Genomic DNA, 17,053 nt, shown 5'->3' with positions numbered 1-17,053 from the left:
AGTCAACACTGCTCTGCTCCTACCTAATCTTAAAAGCAAGACCCCAAATGACCCATTTCCAGGTAACTGCATTCTGACACAGAGCTTAAGAATATTTAGAGGAATACAGGGGCACCTGGGTGGCATAGTCCATTAAGCGTCTGCCTTTGCTCAGGTTATGATCCCAAGGTCCTGGGATTGGGCCCCGCATCAGGCTCCCTGCTTAACAGGAAGCCTGCTTTTCCCTCTCCCATTTCCCCTGCTTGCACACACTCTATCAAATAAAGTCTTTTCTTAAAAAAGAATATTTAGAGGAATACAAAAATATATGGCACCCATCAAGGTAAAAAATAAAAATCACGATTTGCATTATCCAATCCAAAATTATCAGGCATAAAAAGCAGAAAAATTTGACCCAGAACATTGAAACAGTTACTGTAGCTATATGTTCAAAGAATATTACAACGACGGATAGTAATAGAAATTGAAAATACTTCATAATTATTAACTAGTAGAAAAATGATGGGTGATTTGCTTTAGTAACAGAGATTTACCACATGTGGTAACATCAGATTTAAAGGGGATGCTAAGGATCCCTGGGTGGTGCAGCGGTTTAGCGCCTGCCTTTGGCCCAGGGCGCGATCCTGGAGACCAGGGATCGAATCCCACGTCGGGCTCCCGGTGCATGGAGCCTGCTTCTCCCTCTGCCTATGTCTCTGCCTCTCTCTCTCTCTGTGATTATCATAAATAAATAAAAATTAAAAAAATAAAAAAAGGGGGGGATGCTAATATAAGATCTGAGGATGCTTTGACTCATTTTTTGACGACTGTAGTGGTTCTGAATCAAGGAGACTAAGCTGTGGCTACTGAATTAAGGGGTAGGGCAATGGTATCACGTCTGCTGTGTTGTTAACTCCCATAGAGCACATGGCCTCGACTTCTCATGTTAGTACAAAAAGATTTATGAAATCTTGATTCTGGGAAGAATCAACCTGGACTCTGACTTTGCTCCAGGTAAACAGTCTATGGAGTCATTTGCCCTTGGGGATTCTGATACTATGGCTATTTCTTTTTTTTTTTTTTTTTTGTGGTTTTGGTCAGTTTTGTTGAGGTATAATTTTTTTTTTAATTTTTATTTATTTATGATAGTCGCAGAGAGAGAGAGAGAGAGAGAGAGAGAGAGAGAGGGGCAGAGACACAGGCAGAGGGAGAAGCAGGCTCCATGCACCGGGAGCCCGATGTGGGATTCGATCCTGGGTCTCCAGGATCGCACCCTGGGCCAAAGGCAGGCGCTAAACCACTGTGCCACCCAGGGTTCCCTTGTTGAGGTATAATTGACAAAATTATAATATATTGAAGGTGTACATCATAAGGATTCAGTATACATTGTGAAGGTCTTCTATCACCTCACATATAATTTTGATAAGAACATTTCATTTTTACTTTCAGCAAATTTCAATTATATGATAGAGTTGATTCTAATCGTCATACTATACATTCGATCCTCAGACCTTATTCATCCTGTAAATCAAACTATCCTTTTACCAACCTCTATTTTCTAACCCTTAGCCCCTGGCAACCACTTTTCTGTTCCCTGTTTCTACGACTCTTTTTTTTTTTTTTTTTTTTTTAAGATTCCACATGTAAGTAAGTGTCTTTGGTAATCTTTTGAGGGTTTCTTTTTTTAAGATTTTTAATCTCTACATCTAACATGGCACTCAAATCTAGAACCCCAAATTTGCACACACTACCAACCGAGCAACTAAGTGCCCCCAATTATTTTTTAATTATATGAGACTATAATAGATACTCTAATGTCACATCAGCCATAATCTGAGCATAGGTAAGGGCTGCAGCATATTTTGTCTGGAAGTAGAGTAAATCTCTAGGTGTCCCAAAGAAAAAAACTCTCTCTCTGCCCTGTGATTCCAAAGTATCAGATACAGATCAAGACTTAGGAAGAACTCAAACCTGTAAGTTCTCAGTTTTTGAATGGTTTTAGTAAACCAAAACAAATAATGTTCATTTCCTCTCAAACTTCCATAATTACTATATATTTTCAAATTCATATTTTATTACCATCTTTTGTCATAAAGTCATTTTTATATTAAGACAAAACCACTAGCACTGGGATCCCTGGGTGGCACAGCGGTTTAGCGCCTGCCTTTGGCCCAGGATCGAATCCCACATCGGGCTCCCAGTGCATGGAGCCTGCTTCTCCCTCTGCCTGTGTCTCTGCCTCTCTCTCTCTCTCTCTGTGTGACTATCATAAAAAAAAAAAAAAAAACCCACTAGCACTATAAGCCATTTCGCTTTTCTTTTCAGGCAACTTTCTTCTTCTTGTTGGGGGACCATGGCGTGGGAGGGGTGGGGTGGGAGAGAAAATCTTAAGCAGGCTCCATGCCCAGTGTAGGGCTTGGCTCAGGACTTGATCTCACAATCCTGAGATCCTAACTTGAGCAAAAATCAAGAATCAGATGCTTAACCAACTGAGCCACCTAGGTGCCCTGCTTCTTAGACATTAAAATTTTGGTCAGAAGGATCTGATGTTCCAGAGTGATACAATTAGTTGTAGCTAACACTGGTATCAAGTGCTCTTCTATTCTGCTTGGGAGTTTAGAGGAAAGACAAGGAATCATGGACTCATCTCCCCCAGAGTGGCATCATTAGATTTTAAAGAATTGTCTGGTTTCTATTAGCCCAGTGACCTTTTTGCTTGCAATTTCTCCTAGCTTCTTTACTGACAGACTTCCAATTCCTTGCCTTGTTTTTATCTAGGGGTCAATTATTTTATAGACAGCCAGAGCTCGTTTACTCTGACTCTTCCAAAAACATCTAGCTACGGATTATCGGTTCTCTAAAATAGTTTCACATTTCAATATTTTTTTTCTTATTAAATTCCCTAGTTTAGATTTAAGTCCATTAACAAAAAGAAGACAGGGCTCTTACTACAGCTATTGGGTCTACCTTAGGATACAATTTGAAAGAAGAGCAAAATATCTAAGAAATTTAATTATTGGATGGTATTGGGCATCTCCCGAAGAGCTTTTAACCTGCACTCTTATCTCTATGTGATCATAAAGATAAGATCTCCCGGTCTTATTGAGCGAGATGGCTTTATGTTCCAACTGCTCTACATCACCAGATGTTCTCCACTTGGGACTTCTTTGGGCAATAGGGACTCTAAACCGTTTGCTAATACAAGCCTTTTTATAAATGGTCAGAAACCATGTACAATATATAGAAGACGAATAGACTGGAACATTTTCTGCTTACCAACAACCCCAGGAGAGATTTCTTACAGCTCTAATAAATCCAGGACTGAGTCTCATTGGATGGGCTAATCACATGCCCACCCTCAATCGATGTAACTTAAAAGATTATATACTAATTAGCTAGGTCTAGAGGTGAGGTGTGTCCCTCTGAAACTGAGACTAGTTCCCCAAAGGAAATCTCAGTGATGTTCCTAGAAGAAAAGGGAAATGAAGGTAAGTCGGATCAAAACCATAGATGTCTTATCACAACAGTCATTAGATTATAAGCAGAGAAAAGACACCAGTGTGGTCACTACTGTCATTAACAGCCCCAGAGCTCTGAGTAGGTGCTAGGTTCCTTTCACATTGACACTTTTTCCTCCAAAGAATTTGCATAAGACCGCTACAGGCTGGCAAATTCTTCCTCAGCTTTTAAAACTGATCCTTTAATAACCTATATAAAGAGTCTTTGAGGCAGCTGCTTAGCTACCTACCTCCTAATATTCCTTCACAAGCAGTAGGAAACGAGAGGAAAAGTGAATTTTACATAAAACCACACTCAGTTCAACTTGAAATGTCAAATCTTTAAAAATAAGTAAAATGAAAAATGACCAAATCCCAATGTGTGCTCTCTCACACTCCTGCCCCACCCACTACAAGGTTTATAGCAGACAAAGGCAGATCAAGGTGGAAAAAGGAAGCTACTGAAGGGCTGTAAGGTTGATCTGACACTGTGCCTCCACAAGGGCTACATTGTACCCTAAACTGGGAGAACTGAAAAAAGTGTCCAGACAAATCCAAGCATGAACTACAGGAAAGGAACTTCCAAGTACATGGGATTAAAAGGTGCAGGCATGATTTCAAGTGGCTCTTCAAAATTCATGTCTGCTGGAGGAGGAGAAAAAGGCTAAATGGAGAAGCCCCCACTGGAAGTTGAATCATTAAGGGAAAAGGAAAATGAAGTTTTAGGGCCAATTAAAAAAAAAAAAAAACCCACAAAATTGGACTCTCAATCCCACAACACAAAAACCTCCCCACCGAAGCACAAAAAAACACCCTGGGAAAAGCCCCTGGACTTTGGATACCCCCAAATGAGGGGTCAGTAGACTAGAAATATTGTAAAACAACCCAATACCATAAACATGAACAAGAAGAAAGTGAAGTCTTCAAAAGTACTGCAGAAAGTCAGGAATGAAGTTCCCTATATCTCAATGGAAGAAAATTGCTCCTAATAAAAACCCTCATGGGGATCCCTGGGTGGCGCAGCAGTTTAGCGCCTGCCTTTGGCTCAGGGCGCGATCCTGGAGACCCGGGATCGAATCCCACGTCGGGCTCCCAGTGCATGGAGCCTGCTTCTCCCTCTGCTTGTGTCTCTGCCTCTCTCTCTCTCTCTATATGTGACTATCATAAATAAATAAATTAATTTAAAAAATAAATAAATGTGAAGACTTTAAAATAAAATAAAAAAATAAAAACCCTCATGAAAAAGAAAAAAACTTCAAAGTGAACTATCCAAACAAATATCAAACAAACTTTTCAGGATAGGAGAACCACTGTGAAACATATTTTTAAAACTAAAGACAGAAATGAACAAAAATCAGAAAAATAAAGAGGTGTTTGTGCTTAGAACAGTGGAAAAGACAAAAGTATCTCAGAAATGAGGAATAAGTTACAAGATGTCCAAAGGAGAACTGATTCAGAGCAAAGAAGGAGTCACTAAAGAAAAGCAGGAAAACAAGGAAATGAAAATGGCATTAAGAAGTAAAAAAGGTCAGGGGTGCTTCACTGGCTCAGTTGGTGGACATGCAACTCTTGATCTTGGGGTTGTGAGACTGAGCCTCATTCATGTTGGGTGTGGATATTACTTAAAAATAATCTAAAACAAAAGTAAAAAGGGTCACAGAAAAAGTAATGGAATGGGAAATGGGCAAAGAAAGAATACTACTTGTGTTATTAGAGTCCCTGAGTGGGACTCAGAAGTAATATTAAAAACTACAGCCCAGGGGCGCCCAGGTGGCTCAGTCAGTTAAGTGTCCAACTCTTGATTTCTGCCCAGGTCAGGACCTCAGGGTCATGAGATCAAGCCCCACACGTTGGGCTCTGTGCAGAGTGTGGAGCCTACTTAAGATCCTCTCTCCCTCTCCCTTTGCCCCTCTCCACCTTTAGAAAGAACATTTTCTAAAAATAGAAAAAAGTGTATCTGAATCTACATTTTAGAAGAACTCACCAGGAAACTAGAAGAAAAAGATTCAACAAGACATATTCTAGTAAAACTATAAGATTTCAAAGACAAAATATCATCAAAGTCGACAGATAAAAAGATCAAATTATTTACAAAGACAAAAGAAACTGGCACCCTGTTTGTAAACCAATGCACTAAGTGAGGCAATAGGCTGAATTCTAAGATAGGGCCCAAGATTTCCCACCTCCCGGAGACCTGCCTGCATCATCTCTCTACGGTGAAATGATGTATTTCATGCTTATGATTAGAGAATATGTCACAGTTGACTTGAGGGAGAGATTATCCTGTAGTGTTGACCTCATCACATAAATCCTTTAAAAGCCATTTATCCAACTAGTTGCAGAAGGGAAAGTCCGAGATTTGAAGCACAAGAAGATTTTGTGTGTCCCCTGGCTTGAAGGTGGAGAAGGCGGTGTGGCATGGAATGCAGGTTCATCTGGAAGCTGAAAGCAGCCCTGGAAACGGAGACCTCAGTCCTAAACTGCCAGAAACTGAATTCTGCTAACAACCAGAATAAACTTCAATGTAGATTCTTGCCTTAGACCTTCAGAAAAGAGCACAGTCCTCCCAACACCTTGATTTCAGCCTGTGAAACCCTGAGATTCTAGCCCCACTCTGGATTCCTGACCCACAGAAACCATGATAGGAAGTTTGTATTATTTTTAAATTTTTCTTATTTTTCATTTTGTTAAGTAAGCTCTACACACCCATCACAAGGCTTGAACTCACAACTTCAAGATCAAGAGTCCTGCACTCTACCAACTGAGCCAGCCAGGTGCCCCAGGTTCATATTTGTATTTTTTTAAGCCCCCAAGTGTGTGGTAGCAGCAATGAAAAATTGATACATAGCATTTTTAAAAAACTCAAAGAATATGAGTGAACCAAGGATTCTACATCCAATTTTCAACTATCAAAACTACAGAAAATTGGGTTTGAAGCTGGGCTACTATCGCCAGGGGCTGTTGGCAGCCCATGGACCAACCCTTCCCGGCCCTGGGGCCCCACCCTGCCTGGTTGTAACTGTCCTCAGCCCCTCTCCCCACAACCCCCTGCCCTGGGAGGTCACCCCTCAAAATAAATAAAACTACAGAAAAGTGGTTATAAACATATGAGAACTTAGAGAATTCTGCATCCATCAAGTCTTCCTGAGGAAATTACAAGAGCAGAGGGCAGCAAACTTTTTCCATAAGGACCAGACAGTGAAGCTTAGAGGCTTTGAGGAATAAATATGGCTTCTGTCACATATTATTCTGGTTTTTGGATGTGTTTCTTTTTAATTCTTTGCTCGTAAGCCACCCAAAACCAGATTATGATTCAGATTTGGCCTGCAGGCCTTATTTAAACAGCCCCTGTGTTAGAGGAGGAATGATAATGGAAAATATATAAATGTGTACAGCAGCATATAAAAAAAGATCAGGACAAGAGAACTGATGTGCAAATGTTATATATTACGATAAAATGGAAAAGCAACCACAAAAATGGCAGAAGGGAGAAGAGAGAGAATACAGTTGCTGTATAGGCCCCAGGAAGGCACTGAAGGGAAACAATCTTGAGAAACCAGATGGCTGAAGGTCATATAAATAAACAGGACTAAGGGCTTTTTAAAAAAGTACAAGTAAGGGACATGGTTCCAGATGGTAAAGTACAAAGGTCCTGAACTCACCTCCTCCCATAGACACATGGAATCTCTGGCTATATATGCAACAATTCCCTCTGAAACAAGGCCTGAAAACTAGCTGAGCAACTCCTTCATGTCAAGGAAATGAGGAGAAAACCACAATGAAGTGGGTGGGATTGAAACCCAATCTCACCATAATCCTCACTCATGACACAGTGACCTTACAAAAGAGAGAATTTACAAACCTGAAACTTCTTCCCCAAGTCAGGCACCCCAATTTTTAAGATCTGTACCTAAGAGATAAGCTCCCAAAACCTGGCTTTGAAATCCAATGGGGGTCACAACTAGGAGACCCAAAGGGCTTCAGCAAAATGAGAAAGACTTTCATAAGGACTCACACAGGGGCACTTGGGTGGCCCAGTCAGTTAACTGCCTGCTTTTGGCTCAGGTCATGATCCCAGGGTCCTGAGATCAAGCCCCTTGTTGGGCTCCCTGCTTCTCCCACTTCCTCTGCCTCTCCCCTTGCTCATATCCCCCCCTCAAATAAATAAATAAATCTTTTTAAGAAAATAAAGGGCTCGGGATCCCTGGGTGGCGCAGCGGTTTAGCGCCTGCCTTTGGCCCGGGGTGCGATCCTGGAGACCCGGGATCGAATCCCACGTCGGGCTCCCGGTGCATGGAGCCTGCTTCTCCCTCTGCCTGTGTCTCTGCCTCTCTCTCTCTCTCTCTCTCTCTCTCTCTGTGACTATCATAAATAAAAAATAATAATAAAAAATAAATTAAAAAGATTGTTCAAAAGATAAAAAAAAAAAAAAAAAAAAGGGCTCACATAAACTCACCACAGGATCCAGCACAGAAGCACAGACTTTATGTGGAAGAGATTCCACTGCTCATCTTAAAGTGTCTGCAGGAGGGGCAGGAAGTGCTGGGATACTCTCAGGGGACAGGGCTGGTCAGCCTTTGTCACACCTTCCCTCTACCTTGCTGAAGCTGGCAGACTCATTTTCTTTCATGCTAGCCCTTCCCGCCTGCCCTACTCTGCAGGTGCGCTCTCACTTTCTTCCTCTGCCACACTCCAAAGTATCCATGGAGTAACATTCAAAGAAATTCTTCTTGGCCAAATACCACCTCCCAGAGCACTGCTCAGGCAGCAGACCGAAACATATCCCCACTCTTTCTAAGAGGCCTATTCACTTTCCCAGGAGCTTTCTTTTCAGCTTAAATATTTCTTGTAAGGCAAGTGTAATGGTGATGAGCTCCTTTAGCTTTTGCTTGTCGGTCTTTAGCTCTTCACTTTGCCTGCTAAAGGGCAGGCTTCTGGTCTGGCACATTCCTAGGGCCCTATGGAAGTGCACTCAGGGAAGAAAGGCCAGTGGATACAGTCTTGGCATTCTCTCCCTTTCCCTCACTCCAGTTTGCTGGTTTCTCCCCAGATAGAGCTTATACCCTTGTATTGCACCCCAGTCTTTGTGACTATTGCCTAGAGGACTTCAGATCACCTGACTCTGACTCTATTGGCCAACAGGGCTTACACTTGTGGTCCGAAGAACTATATATATCTGCATACTAAAAGCTGCTGCCTGAGGATCTGCCTTCCAATCAGCCTGTATATAGGTGCTGACTGAGATACCTCCCTTTAGGACACAGTAAGCTCTTGGCACACCCTCAAGAACTATTAAAAGTACAATGAGCTGCTTGGACAAGCACAAAGGTTTGAGAAACAATCAAGAGTTAGGGCAAGGATGAACAATAAATAAGTCATCTCCTACATGAGACCATGCCTTCAAGATTGGGAGAGGTGGCTGTTACTACTGCTACATAGAAACCAATGCAGAGAGTGAAGCAAAACGAGTAAATAAAGGGATATATTCATAGAGGTGCTCAGCAAAACTGGGAGAAGAATGAATAGTGAGAACTTAAAAAAAAAAAAAGAAAATATAAGAAAATACCACACAGAAGTCACAGAGCAAACGAATACAATAACTTCACTGAAAAATACAGTAAAGGGCTTCAACAGCAGACTACATTGGCAGAAGAAAGGATTAGTGAATGCTAAGATAGGGCAGTACAACTCACCCCATCAGAGCAACAAAATGAATAAAAGTAAAGATACCTTTAAGGAATTTAGGGGCATCAAGCATACTAACACTCATATTATACAGGCCCCAGAAGGAGAAGTGAGTGAAAGTGGCAGGAACTTATTGGAGAAATAATGGCTGGAAACTCTCCTAACCTGATGAAGAAAACAGACATTCAGAGAGTTCCAAATAAAATGAACCCAAGGAGACCCATCTTGAGACACATTACAATTAAAATGTCAAAAGTTAAAGGAGAGAATCTTAAAAGCAAGAGAAAACTTGTTACATACAAGGGAATCCCCATAAAACTATCAGATTTTTTCAGAAGAAATTTTGCAGACCAGAGGGAGTGCACAATATATTCAAAGTGCTAAAAGTAAAAACTTTCCAGCCAAGAATACTCTACTTGGCAAAGTTAATCAGAATTGAAGGAAAGAGAGAGAGTTTCACAAGCAAGCAAAAGCTAAAGGAGTTCACCACTAAATTAGCCTTACAAGAAATGTCAGACCACTTAAAGTTGAAAAAAGGGGTGCTAATTAGTAAGAAGAAAATATATGAAAGTGCAACTCACACTGGTAAAGTTAAATACATAGTAAAGTTAGGAGCACATGGGCAGCTCAGTGGTTAAGCTCTGACTCTGGATCTCAGTTTAGGTCTCAGGGTTGTGAGTTCAAGCCACACCCTGGGCTCCACACTGGGTGGGGAGCCTCCTTAAAAAAATAAAATTATTATATCTATACACACACACACAGAGTAAAGGTAATGGATTAATCACTTAAAAACTAGTATGAAAATTAAAAGATAAAGTAGTAAAACTAAAATCACAGTAATTAGTTAAGAGATACAAAGGATAAAAACATGTAAAATGTAACATCAAAACCACAATATGCAGTAGGAGGATAAAAATGTAGAAGTTTAGAATGCGTTCAAACTTATCAATCTAAAATAGGCTGTCATTAATATATATGTAACCCTCGTGGTAACCACAAAACAAAAACATCAGGTAGGTTCACAAAAGATAACGAGAAAAAGGAATCTAAGCATGCCACTAAAGAAAATCATCAAGCCACAAAGGAAAAGGCAAGAGAAGAAAAAGGAACGGGGCAGAGGGGGAGGGACTACAAAACATCCAGAAAACAAAAATGGAAATGAGAACGTACCTATCAATAATTACTTTAAATGTAAAGGGATTAAACTTTCCAATAATAAAAAAAAGAGTAGTTGAATTTAAAAAACAAACAAGACCCATCTAATGCTGCCTACAAGATATGCACTTCAGTTCTAAGAACACACAGAGTGAGAGGATGGAAGAACATAAACGGAAGCCAAAAGAAAGCTGGGGTAGCTATACTTATATTGGGCAAAATAGACTTTAAAACAAAGACTGTGATAAGAGATAAAAGCGTTATAAAGTAAGGGGTCAAGCTCCCCAAAAAAGATGTAACGTGAAATATTTTTGCACCTCATATACAAGCACTAAATATATAAAGCAAATATTAAGAGACCAGGGGCACCTGGGTGGCTCAGTCAGTTAAGCATCTACCTTCAGCTCAAGTCATGGTCCCCGGGTCCTGGGATGGAGCCCGTCCAGGCTCCCTGCTTCTCCCTCCCCCTCTGCCACTCTTCCTACTTGTGCTTGCGCGTGCTCTCTGTCAAATAAATAAAATCTTTAAAAAAAAAATATTAAGAGACCAAAAGGAATTGATGGCAATATGATAATAGTTGGGGACTTTAACAGCACACATCTATGGATATCAGAAAGTCAGGAAATATTGACCTCAAACAACATGTTAGACCAAATCAACTTGATATTTACAGAACATTCCATCCAATAGCAACAAAATACACATTTTTCTAAAGTGCACATGGAACATTCTCCAGAATAGACCACAAAACAGATCTTAATTTATTTAAGAGAACTTACACCATAGCAAATATTTTTTCCACCAAATAGTGTGACACTAGAAGTCATTACAAGTAGGAAACTGGAAAATTCACAAATATGGAGAGGCTAGCCCACATGCTACAGAACCAATGAGTCAACAAAGAAATCAATAGAAATAAAATACCTTGAGACAAATGAAAATGGAAATGTAACACACCAAAATTTATGGGATGCATCAAAAGCAGTTCTAAAAATCTAGGAAGTTCACAACAAATGCTTACCTCATGAAACAAAATTCCAAAACAACATTACACCTCAAAAAGCTAGAGTTCAAACCCAGAGTTTATAGGAGAAAGAAAATATAACAAAAAATCAGCACAAAAATAAATGAAACAAATTTTAAAAAGGACCAATGGAAAAGATCAATGGAAAAAAAAAAAAAAAAGCTGGTTCTTTGAAAACATAGATAAGACCTAAAAAAATAATTTCAGAAATGAAAGAGGAGCTGTTTCAACTGCTACCACAAAGGTTTCTAAGAAACCATTATGAATAATTATATGCTAACAAATTAGACAGCCTAGAAAAAATTAATTCCAAGAACATACAACCTACCAAGACTTAAATCATAAAGAAATAAGAATCTGAACAAATACTAGTAATGAGATTGAATCAATAATTGAATACCTTTCAGTAAGCAAAAGTCCAGAATCAGATGGCTTCACTGGTGAATTCTACCAAACACTAAAAAAATGAATATTAAGGACGCCTGGGTGGCTCAGAGGTTAAAGCACCTGCCTTTGGCCCAGGGCGTGATCCTGGAGTCCCTGGGATCAAGTCTCGCATCAGGCTCCCTGCATGGAGCCTGCTTCTCCCTCTGCCTGTGTCTCTGCCTCTCTCTCTCAATCTGTCTCTCTCATGAATAAATAAATAAAATCTTTAAAAAAAGATTAATACTCATCCTTCTTAAATTCTTCCAAAAAAACCACCAACCCCAGAAGAGAAAGAAACTCTTCCAAACTCATTTTACAAAGCCAACATTACTCTGATACCAAAACCAGAAAAGGATGCCACCAGGAAATTAAAGGCCCGTATCCCTGCTGAATATAGATGCAAAAATCCTCAACAAAATATTAGCAACCTGAATTCAACAATACGTTAAAAGGGTCATACACCATGATCAAGTGGGATATTTTTCCCAGGGATGCAAGGATGATTCACTATCTGCAAATAAGTCAGTGTGATACACCACATTAAGAAATGAAGGATAAAAATCTTATCCCAATACATGGAGAAAAAAATTTTGACAAAATTGAACTTTCGTTTAGGCTTTTAAAAACTCTCAACAAAGAGGGTGTATAGATGAAAGCCATCTCAACATAACAAAGGCCACTTATGACAGGCCTGCAAATGACATACTCAACAGTGAAAGATCAGGAACAAGACAAGAATGACTATTTTTGCCACTTTTAATCAATATAGTATTAGAAGCTCTCACTAGAGCAAGTAGGCATGGAATAAAAGGCATCCCAATTGAAAAGGAAGGGGTAGACTGTCACTATTTGCAGAGGACATGCTAGCTTTGCACAGTGGCAGTATCATAGCCAATGAGGTTTATCCAAGGAGCGATCATTGCTAATTGCAGAGGACATGCTTTATATATAAAATCCCAAAGACTCCACTAGAAATCTATTAGTAGAGCTAAAGAACAAATTCAGTGAAGTTACAGGATAAAAAAATTAATGTATAAATATCAGGAAGAGGAATTAAGAAAATGATCCCATTTACAACTGCATCAAAAAGAAAAAAAATACCTAGGAATAAACGAAGGAGGTGAAAGATCTGTACTCTGAAAACCCTAAGATGCTGATGAAAGAAACTGAAGAGGGCACAAAGAAATGGAAAGACAGTCCATGTCCGTTGATTAGAATACTGTTAAAATGTCCCATACTACCCCAAAACAATTTGATAGACCCAGTGCGATCACTCTCAAAATTCTAATGGCATTTTTCACGGAAATAGACAAACCTAAGACGTGCGTGGAACCTCAAAAGACCCCAAATAGCCCAAGCAATCTTGAGAAAGAAGACGCATCATGCTCCCTGATATCAAACTAGATTACAAAGCCAGAGTAATTAAACGTGGTGTGGTGTTACCATAAAAATAGACATTTAGATCAATGGAACAGAATGCAGAGTCCAGAAATAAACCCATGCATATATGGTTAATTATAACAAAGGCAACAAGAATGTACAATGGGGAAAACACAGTCCCTTTGTTAACTAGTGCTGTGAAAATTAAACTGTCACATGCAGGCAGCCCCGGTGGCGCAGCGGTTTGGCGCTGCCTGCAGCCCAGGGTGTGATCCTGGAGACCTGGGATCCAGTCCTGTGTCGGGCTCCCTGCATGGAGCCCGCTTCTCCCTCTGCCTGTGTCTTTGCCCCTCTTTCTCTCTCTGAATGAATAAGTAAATAAATCTTTAAAAAATAATAATAATAAATAAATAAGCTGCCATATGCGATAGAATAAAACCGGACTTTACACCTTACACAAAAACTAACTTAATATGATTTAAAGACTTGAATGTAAGGCCTAAAACCATAAAACTTCTAGAAGAACCCGTAGGAGGTAAGCTCCTTGACACTGATGTCTTGGTGATGATTTTTTAAATCTGATACCCAAAGCAAAACCAACAAAAGCAAAAATAAACAAGTAGGACTACTTCAAACTAAAAAACTAAAACTAAACTAAAACTAAAAAGCTTCTGTACAGGGGCGCCTGGGCAGCTTGGTCAGTTGAGCTTCTCTTATTCTCAGCTCCCATCATGATCTCAGGGTGGTGAGATCGAGCCCGAGTTTGGCTCCGTGCTTAGCATGGAGTCAGCTTGAGAGTCCCTCCCTCTGCCCCCCTCCCTGCTTGCACATGCTCTCTCACATAAAAAAAACGTAAAGAAAAAAAGCCTTTGTATAGCAGAGGAAACCATCAAGAGAGTGAAACGGTGACCCTCTGTTTGCAAATCATAGATCTGAGAAGGCGTTAATATGCAAAATATATAACGAACTGAGAACTCAGTAACAAAAATCCCGTTAAAAAATGGGCAGAGGCTCTGAATTGACATTTTTCTAAAGAAGACATACATGTAGATGGCCAACAGGTACATTAAAAAAATGCTCGGGCAGCCCCGGTGGCGCAGCGGTTTAGCACCGCCTGCAGCCCAGGGCGTGATCTGGAGACCCTGGATCGAGTCCCACGTCAGGCTCTCTGCATGGAGCCTGCCTCTCCCTCTGCCTGTGTCTCTGCCTCTCTCTCTCTCTCTGCATCTCTATGAATAAATAAAATCTTTAAAAAAAATGCTCAACATCCCACTATCATCAGGGAAATGCAAATCTAAACAATGAGCTATCACACCTGTCAGATGACTGCGGTCAAAAAGAAATAATGAGTGTTGGTGAGGATGTGGAGAAAAAGGACCCCTCGTGCACTGTTGGTGGGAATGCAAACTGCTGCAACCACTGTGCGAAACAGTATGGAGGTTCTTCAAAAAATTTAAAATAGAAATACCCTATGATCCAGTAATTCCACTACTGGGTATTTGCCTACAGAAAACAAAAAACACTCAATTGTTTTAACATATATCCCTATATTTACTGAAGCATATTTACAGTATCCAAGATATGGAAACAATCAATAAATGGACAAAGAAAATGTGGTATTATTCAGCGATCAATAAGAATAAGACCTCGCCTTTTGTGACAACACCGATAGACTTTGAAGGTGTTATGCCACGTGAAATAAGTCAAACGGAAAAAGACAAACTGATTTTTCTTATATCTGGAATCTAAAAAAAAAAACAAAACAAGGAAGCGGACTCATAGATCTAGAGAACGATTTGCAGTTGCCAGAGGCATTAGGTGGACGGTGGGCAAAATTAGCAAACTGCTTTGGGTTTTGGTTTATTTATTTTTGGTCCTGATAAATTGGATAAGGAAACCCAAAACACATAGAGAACACCAACATGATTTGGAGATAAGCATAAATCACACAAACAAGATACAAGTAGCACCAACAATCAAAGGTCAGTATTGAAATAATATGTGTATATTTTTAACAGATTTTGTTTTTAAGTAATCTCTGCACCCAACACGGGGCTCGAACTCACAAGCCCAAGATCAAGAGTTGCATGCTCCTCCAACTGAGCCAGCCTGGCACCCTGAAACAGTACTTTTTTTTTAAAATGAAAAACCTCAGGAGTTTCTCTTGCCTCTTGAGAGACCTGAACCGGGTCCACAGCTGCTGGTACTCGACCCCCCACCCCGTCTACGCTGCCTTCAACAACATGTAACTTCTTGAGTCATCCCAGAAAAGTCGTCTGCTTCATGAGGAAACTAGAATCACTGGTGTTGTAAGGCAAAGCCAAGGTTTGCCAGGAAGCCCTTAGGTAGCCAAGCGTGCGGGCCAGGTGCCCTTTCTGTATTTTTACCTTTTACAGGATCTCAAACGAGAGCCCTGTAAATCCTTCAACATCCACCTCTGCCTCTGTGTCGGAGAAGCCTAGCCGTATTTCCGTAGCTGCTTCTCTGGTCCCCAGCACCCACTTTCTGCTCCTAGAACCTCACTTTCACCCAGACTGCCTCCATGACCCTCCTTTGTTCCCTACACTGTCAGTCTGGGTGGCGAGAGGGCCCGGCTGCCTTCTCCTGGGATCTTCCTAAGAACCCTGATGTATTTTCCAGGATCTTCCTCACTTCCCGAAACATTTTCTTTTGAAGTTTCCTATCGGCCATGAAAGAAAAAAAAAATCAAGTCTTACAAAAAGACACCATAAAATGAAGTCAAAAGACAATTAACAAAGACTTAATTCCAGATTGGATAAAGAGTACCTACAAGTCGACAACACAAATAAGGCCCAGTTATTTTTTTTAAATCGACAGAGGATGGAACAAAAGCAATTCAAAGAAGAAATCCTGAAAGGTCTGTAAGCATGTAAGAAGCTAGGTTTCAACCTTCCCGGCACACAAATGCAACAGCCATTTCCCACCTGCCGACTGGGGGAAAAATACGTTCCAGCGGGACGCAGGTGTCCTCACGCAGCCAGTAGAGTCGTCTGGGAGGGCAGGCGGGCACACCTGGTGGAGACTGAGAAAATTAGGCCATTCCACCTCAAGTTTAGCGTTAGCACAAGTACAGCCATCTCAGGCCCCTGTGAATAAGAGCTGAACTTTACAGGGAAAACCGCAGAACGCCCTTGACAGAGTCGCATGTCAGAGTAAGAACAGAGCTCAGGATGCCCTTGACAGAAAGTCCGGTATTGGAATGAAAACAGCTTAAGAAATTCCTCCACCCCTTCTGAAAATCCCCTAGACCAGCCCATAAAAACGCAGCTGTAACTCCCCTTGGGGTCCGAGTCCCTGCTCCCCCGAGTCGGGTATACTTGGACCCAAGCTAATAAACCCTCATGTACTTGCAGCGGTGTCGGCTCCTTGGTGGTTGTCTCGGATTCGCAATCTTGGGCACAACAGCCTGGCACGGTGCGGGCACACCTGGCACGGTGCGGGCACGCCTGCAGGGGCTCCGCCGACCTCCTTCAGCGGCGGGAGGTCCGACCCTTGGCCTGCTGCACCCCAGGGGGCGAGCCTGAGCTCTTCCCGCGTGGCTCACCTACAAGACCAACGGCGCCACGTGTGGGTGATACGGCCCCGCGCAGAGCTCCGGCGGCTCCGAGCCCCTGGGTCGGGCTCTTAGGCCCCCAGGGACCCTCTAGGAAAACGGCGGGAAGGGGAGAGAAAGGAGGAAAGCTCCATCCCGTTGCGTAACTCGGATGAAGCCACCGGGGTACTTGGGGCGTCGGCCCCCTCCGGGAAATCGGCGTGGGAGCCGGCCGTGAGCTGCGGCGCCTTCCCCCCGCGGCCCGGGCGCGCCCAGGGGCCTCGGCCTCAGCCTCAGCGGAGGGAAGGCGCGGGCGGGCGGGGCGGGGCGGGGGTCGGCCTCACCCCGGCTCAC

The sequence above is a fragment of the Canis lupus genome, chromosome 36 (genome assembly GCF_048164855.1).
Source record: "Canis lupus baileyi chromosome 36, mCanLup2.hap1, whole genome shotgun sequence".
In the NCBI taxonomy this organism is placed as follows: domain Eukaryota; kingdom Metazoa; phylum Chordata; class Mammalia; order Carnivora; family Canidae; genus Canis; species Canis lupus.
The sequence above is the reverse complement of the archived record's forward strand: the minus strand, read 5'-3'. Positions refer to the sequence as shown.